This window comes from Macrobrachium nipponense, chromosome 37 (genome assembly GCF_015104395.2).
Source record: "Macrobrachium nipponense isolate FS-2020 chromosome 37, ASM1510439v2, whole genome shotgun sequence".
In the NCBI taxonomy this organism is placed as follows: Eukaryota; Metazoa; Arthropoda; class Malacostraca; order Decapoda; family Palaemonidae; genus Macrobrachium; species Macrobrachium nipponense.
The window spans coordinates 36,763,849-36,772,175 of NC_061097.1; positions in this window are offsets into that span (position 1 = coordinate 36,763,849).

Here is an 8,327-nt window from a genome sequence, read left to right on the forward strand (position 1 = left end):
AATTACTTCCTGCTTTTCATTTGTTCACGGTTGACAGAATTCACTTGTTTTGAATAACATTACGTCGTAATTATAGATCTGCACGTCTTGCTATACTTAGAAGACACGTAATTTCTAGTTTCACTATAATATATATAATATACCATGAATTTCCTTACTACTTTTCTTATCTATTATTTATCTATTTTTCATTCTTGTTTTCAAACGACCATGAAGATCAATCTAAGGATTTCCTTTCACGAATAGAGAAATTTTTTGAATGGTCTTTCGTATCTACGAAATCTATTTGACAATGTCACAACTAAAACTTCGAGTCATGTAACCGGTAATTAAGTAAATTTCACATTACACTTTCATTCATCTACTTGCCTAAGTAGCTTAATTGTTCCTGACATTTTTAACATTCTTATAATATGTTTGATGTTGGTGTCTTTTCGTCAATACTCGGTTACTCTATGGCTTTTTTTTAGACTATATGCTTTTTCTCGCTTCAGTAATTTTGATGACTAAGCGTTATCTTTGTTATAGTTGTAACAAATCACCGTAAAAATATTATTTCTTGTTTTCGTAAGGTGGAGAAAAAGATTCACTGTTCATTTTTTCGTCAAATCTTGATTTTTTGTACCTGAATAAGAATTCATAGTTTTACTCCGTGCCAATTTTAAGACATTACCTTATTTCTATTTTTGGATTTTCACCACTTTTAAAAATAGAAAATACATTTTCTTTGAAATAATATTATCCGATTCCTTCATTTCCTTTTGATATCTAAACCAGATGATATTTTTGGCCACTATCAAATTTTTTTTTTTTCTTTGTTTCTTGTCCCTGCAAATTAACTTTAGAAAAATATTTTTCAAACTTTTAAAAAATATTTTTTCAACTTAAAAAAATATTTTTTTAACTTTAAAAAAATATTTTTTACACTTTAAAAAAAATATTTTTTAAACTAATAGTTTTAAATACATGAAAATTTCTGTTGGGCATTTCTAGAAAAAAATTGAAAAAAAAACCTATATGAATTATGTGCTTTTGTGAAATACTCAAAATACTTATTTGTTTATTGTTTTTTAACACTAATTTTAAAAATATTTGTTAAAATTAAGAATTTTGATGCATTAAAACGGCTAATGAGTATTTTTTTTAAAGTTAAAAAATAATATATGAGCTATTTTCAGTCAAAATACTTGTTTGTTTCTTGTATTGAATATTAATGTTTCAAACATTTGTGTAAATTGACAATTTTGATGCATTAAAAAGTCTAATGAGTATTTCTGAAAAAAGTAAAAAATAATATATGTGCTACTTTTAGGTGCTCTTTCTTAATGTTTTATTTATTATGAATTCTGTTTTCCTTGCCAGCAACTTGTAATATATTCTTGTGCGCGTGTGTTCAAAAACGCGTTTGTTTTGTGACAAATAAAGATGTGATATTTTTGTTAAATGAATGTTTTATACTCCCTAACTGGATGTAGTTACTAAAGTTATGTAATAATAATAATAATAATAAATAATAATAATAATAATAATAATAATAATAATAATAATAATAATAATAAAAATTTTCATAGCAGCACGAGTCTTTTAATGGAGAAACAAATCCACAGTTATGTAAATGCACATATATTTAAATTCAAAAATTTAGGGATAGCTATCCTTACAGTTTTAAATTTAAATATAAGTACATTTACATAACTGTGGATTTGTTTCTCTAATAATAATAATAATTACTATTATTATTATTATTTTATATATGGTTTTTTCTATTTTCCTTACAATTCGCTTCTCAGGCTCAGCGATGTTTCTGAGTAACTGGCCAATTTTTGGGAATTTTCAAAAAATTGTAAATGCATTTACAATCTGAAAATTCCCAATATGAATATTGGCCAGTTACTCAGAAACATCGCTGCGCCTGAGAAGCGAATTGTAAGGAAAATAGAAAAAACAATTTATAAAATAACTCGCTTAATTCTGCCATCCTTTTTAACAGCATTTGCCTAAAAGAGGGTCTTCCACCAAAATATTATCATTATTATTATAAGACCAAAGCAATAATAATAATCAAATTAATAACAATAAATATGGCGTCCATGGTCTAGAGGTAACAGGCCTTACTTTATCATAAAAAATCCCAAGATCGTTCCCAGGGAAGGGTAAGAAATAATTTGGGCCAATTTTCCCGAAAAATCCACTGTTCCCATGTTGTTCCAAGCAACAAAATGATGTACCTGGTGATAACTCGACCTTAAAGGGTCGCAGCCCGGTTGGAATAAGGCATGAGTCTAGCAACTTCATCCCCAAAAGATTGTTGATAAACTATCGGAGCTATGGGCAAAAGCAGAGGCCGATGGGACGGGCAACAAGAATGGTTTAACCCTAAGGAATGGACGGCGGATGCTTGTGGGAGTCAAGGGAAACCATAGGTAGAAAGAGAGTTCCAAAGCTCCAAGCTTAAAATCTGGGAGCTATTTCCTAATTGGAATAGAAATATCAAACGTAGGCCAAAGGCCAAGCGCTGGGACCCATGAGGTCATTCAGCGTTAAAAGGGAAATCGATAGTGAGAAGGTTTTAAAGGCATAACAGAAGGAAAACCTCAAAGCAGCTGCACTATGGAACAATTTTTAGGAGAGGAATGAGAAAAGTAAGATCGAAGATAGAGAATATAAACACAGGTACAGTAAAAGGAATGAAAGTGGCTGCACCTTGGGGGCCAATGGACGAAGCATAGAACCTTAAGTAACGCCTACAGCGCACTGCACGAGGAGCACTGATGGCCTTGTGTAAGTCAGTTAGTTCACAATTTGTATCCTTCATCCAACACCGGCACAGGATAAATGTGCTTCTTTGTACTGGGGCTGGTAAGGTTAAGCAAAAGGTTACACGTGGAATGTCTCGAAATTTTACCCTACGGCAAAGGTCATTGTCTTATTATTCGGTATGTACCTGATTGGTCTAATTGGGTGTCTGCTGGTACTAAAGGCTTAAATGATGAATAACTGTGTAAATCATTTTGGCAATGTCAGCTGTGGGCCAAAGATCATTCGGTTCTGGTAGATCTAGTCTTCGTAAATCCATGGTGGATCCGGTTCTGATGGATCCAGTGCTGGCAGATCTATGGCAGATCCAGGGTAGATCTAATTCTGATGGATCAAGTACTGGCAGATCTATGGTAGATCCTGCTGGCAGACCCAAGGTGTATCCAGTTCTGATGGATCAAGTACTGGCAGATCTATGGCAGATCCAGCGTTTGCAAATCCAAGGCAGATCCAGTTCTGATGGATCAAGTACTGGCAGATCCAAGGTAGATCCAGTTCTGATGGATCAAGTATTAGCAGATCCAAGGTAGATCGGGTTCTGATGAATCGAGTACTGGGAGACTCCAGCCGAAAGTTGCAGTATGCTAAGTTCTATGGCGGAATGGAATGGATTATCGAATTTAGGCCAAAGGCCAAGCACTGGGACCTATGAGGTCATTCAGTGCTGAAAGGGATATTGAGAGTAAAAAGGTTCGAAAAGGGGTAACGTGAGGAAAACCTCGCAGTTATACAATATGAAACACTTCTTAGGAGTGTGGAAAGTTAGATACTAGGGGCTGAAAGGACACTGCATAATGCCCACAGTGCACCACATGAGGTGCACTGATGGCCCAACTGCCCTTACAGAGGTTCATTCTACAGTGCCCCTTTGCTCGCAAGTGTATGCACGAGAGGATAAATGAAACCCTCCGGTGGATAAGTAACGACAAAATCTCAGATCGCACCCATTTCGATGTGCTCCGATTCAGTGAAAGAAGGCTACAACCTCGCAGGGGTATGCGCTCTGCTGGCTGCAGCACTTTTTGCCACGAGTGTACACACGATAAAATGAGTAAATAATTCCAGCCTTTTCTGGTTGGGTGATGGTAAACACCGAACTGAAATTCAAGTGGAGCTGAAACCAATTTGTCTATGATCTGTTAAAGGTTAGATACAATAGATAGATAAATAATGACTTACACGCTCTGTTGAGAGAACACATTTCTATTCATGGTTTGAAGGTTATATACGGCAGACATATATGTGCATAGATAGATAGATATTGACTATATGCTTTGCTGAAAGAATGCATATTTATTCATGGCTAGGAGGTTGAGACGGGCTATTTTTTCCCGCCTTCTCCTTGAAAAGAAAGCTCGAGAAGGTGGATAGCAAGAAGGAAGAAAGAATATGACTGGAGGTACAGTAAAAGGAAGGAAAAGGACCGCAACTAGGGGCCGAAGGGAAGGGACGCTGCGAAAACCATTACGTAATGCCTACAGTGCCCGGTGCGAGGTGCACTGCCGACACCACTCCCATACAGAAGATTTCCACCAATAATCAGATAGAAACCCCACCCCCCCTCTTAAAAAGTCATGAGATTCAGGAACAAGGAGGAAGGGAGAAAATTCCAAATGAAGAAAGTCACAACCTACGATCAAGCGTTTATGGTTCGGGCTTGAGACCGGCTTGAGTCTATAACACGCTCCAATTCGTCCATCCTAAGTATTAAGGTTCCATGCTAACCTTGGTCCTGCTATGATGATTCTTATTATCATTATCATATTATTATGAAGATGATCCGCAAAGAACAGACTGCCTATTGTGGAAAGAAAATAACATAAAAGAAAAAGTGTAATAAAATATAAATATATAAATCATGTTTAAAGATATATATTATAAATAAAATATCAGATAAACAAATAAATACAACTCTAAGAGAGAGAGAGAGAGAGAGAGAGAGAGAGAGAGAGAGAGAGAGAGAGAGATTCTTTTCTTTGTTTACAGATTCTGACTGAATGGGGTGTGGCCTCGAGGGTGTGGCTTCCGTTAACTTGAAAAAAAAAAAATCATCGATTCACTTTTTATGGGAAAATGATTGGACCTTTCAGATGCCGTGACGTCATGAGCTATATAAACTCTCTCTCTCTCTCTCTCTCTCTCTCTCTCTCTCATGTCGTCTCACAGTCTGTATGATTTTAACTCTTGGAGGTGAGGCTGCTACCCCCATGACCTGCGCGAGTTCTTTGTGACAAAAGAGTGCCGCTTAGGTTAAAAGGAAAATTTCACAAGACGGTGGTAAGAACAGCAATGCTGTATGGTACGGAAACAGCAAGCATGAGAAAAGCAGAGCAGAAGAAGATGGATGTGGCAGAAATGAGAATGCTTAGGTGGATGTCTGGCTAACAAGAGTGGATAGGATCAGAAATGACTACATAAGGGGGTCAACTAAGGTGGTGGAAAGTATCAAAGAAAGTGCAGGAGGGGAGGCTGAGATGGTATGGACACCTGTTGAGGAGAGATGAGGACCACGCTGGGAGACGTACTAGGGTGGGAGTGGAGGTGCAAGGAAGAAGAGAGGGAGACCAAGAAAGAGATGGAAGGACTGTGTGAGAGGAGATTTACATGAGAAGGGAATTGATGAGGCAGAAGCGCAAGATAGAAATAGATGGAAACGGCTCATCCGAAACGGCGAACGCCCATAAAAAATGGTGGGAAAAAGCTGGGAAGAAGAAGAAGAAGTGCTCTATTGAGAGGCGAACGAGCCAGGCAGTACAAATGCTTACACATACTACATACGCCCTCTCTCTATGCATGTATATGTGTATATATATATATATATATATATATAGATATATATATATTATATATGTAATATGATATATAGTAAACACACACACACATTATATAGATATATATATATATATATATAATATATATATATATATCTATTATATTATATATATATGTATATATATGTATGTAACACACACACACAACCACATTATATATATATATCTATAATATATATATAAATAATATATATTATATATGATCTACTATTATACATTATACTGTATAATATACTATGTATCTTATATCATATGTATATATATATATATATATTTATATATATATATATATATATATATATGTATATATATATTATGTATTATGGTACAACACCCACCACACACACACACACCACACAACCACACACCCACCACACACAACACCTTACAGGTATATATGATATCTATAATAGTATATATATAATCTATATGCATTTATATATTATTTATAAATTATAAATATGCATATATATATCATATATATATACATATATGTATATATGTATATCTATAATATATAAAATATATAATATGTATATATATTATGTACACAAGTACAACACACACACACACACACCAAACCACACCAACACACAACCACACAACACTATATATATATTATATATAATATATAGATTATGTAACATATATATATATATGTTAATATATGTATAATATATAAATTATACTATAAATATATATATAATTGCATATATATTTAATTATATATCTAACTATATATGCTTTATATATATATCTATATATATATATATATATATAAATATATAATATATATATATATATATTTCAGGAACAGCACAAATATACATCATTACCTTCTCACTTGAGGGAAATTCCTCGAGAGTTACGAGCGTAAAAAAAAAATAAATAAATAAAAAATAAGAACAATTTCGAAGGTCATCAAGGACATCGGATGTTGCCGACAAGAGGTTCGTATTTATTTTCTTCTCTCGTGACAATGACTCAGATTGTCACGGACAGATAAATAGTCTTTTCGTTTAGCGTTTTTCGTTTATTTCTTTGTTTCACGTTATTTTCATATCTCTCTCTCTCTCTCTCCTCTCTCTCTCTCTCTCTCTCTCTCTCTCTCTCTCTCTCTCTCTTTTTTGTGCTTATTTCACACAATTTTATGACAGCGCTTTCTTTAACCATTTATTGAATAACACTCTTTTTGGTAGTCCATAAAGAACATGTTAGCCAAAAGTGTGCTTGCAGTATTATGGTTATTAAATTATATAATATATATATAATATATATATATATAAATAAATATATATATATATATATATATATATAATCATATATATATCTATAGTATATATTATACATATTTATATATATATATATATATATATATATTATATATGCATGTATGCATATAATATCAATAACATATATGTGAATTATATATACAGATATACAGAGATAGATAGATATATATATATATATATATATATATATATATATATATATATATATATATAGAGAGAGAGAGAGAGAGAGAGAGAGAGAGAGAGAGAGAGAGAGAGAGAGAGAGAGAGAGAGAGAGAGAGATTGAACGTTTCGAGACTTAATATAACTTCTAAATTCCTCTTAACTTTTAAACTGAATGGAATGGAATGGAAGGCCAAGCGCTGGGACCAACGAGGTCATTCAGCCCTTAAACGGAAATTGACGGCAGAAAGGTTAAGGAAAGCAAGATGAAAGAAATGGAATATGAACGGAGGTACAGTAAAAAAAAAAAAAAAGAAATGGAAGCAGCAGGCCAGAAGCCGTAGGATGCCGCATAAGAAAAAAAAAAAAGAAAAAAACCTATAAAGTAAGACAGCAACACAAAGAGCTGTTCTCTTTGTAACCCGAATACGGCTGACAAATCCTGGACAATTCACTGGTTGTAGATATCACAGAAATATGACTCATAATAAATATATACGATCTGGAATTTTAAATCCAAAGGAAGAATTCCATTAACGTCAGCAGACGCGGTTTCGGAATCCATCAGTCTGAGAGAAGAAAGGCTTGCGAGAAACGCTTCTTTCAGCTCTGTCAAGGTCACTGCATACTTGAATGTTTCACAGTCTTCTTCTTCTTCTTCTCTTCTTCTTCTTCGCAATTCGGAAGGAAATGATGAACCCTGGATTTCCTCAAGCTTCTCTCTCTCTCTCTTTAGGTATCTGTTGGTCTAGCCTCTTTCACAGTATTGTATGTTAGCGTCTGTCTCTATCATTTAATTTTGTAAGGGAAAAGCTCTGTCTATCTGCCTGTCTGTTCATTTATCTATCTATCTATCTATCTATCTATCTATCTTTTATATATAATATATATATATATATATATATATATATATATATATATATATATATATATATATGTATGTATGTATGTATGTATGTATGTATGTATGATACAGCTAAAGGAAAAAAAATAGATCAAGTAAAATTGTTTGAATTTCAAATTGTACTTTATTTTTCCTGCACCAAGACAAAAACCAAGAAAAGAAATATATATATATATAATATATATAAAATATATATATATATATATATATATATTATATATATATATCTACACAAATATATGCATACATAAATATGCACAGCTAGGTCTAGACATACATACATAAGCACAGATAGGTTCTAGGACATAACAAATACACAT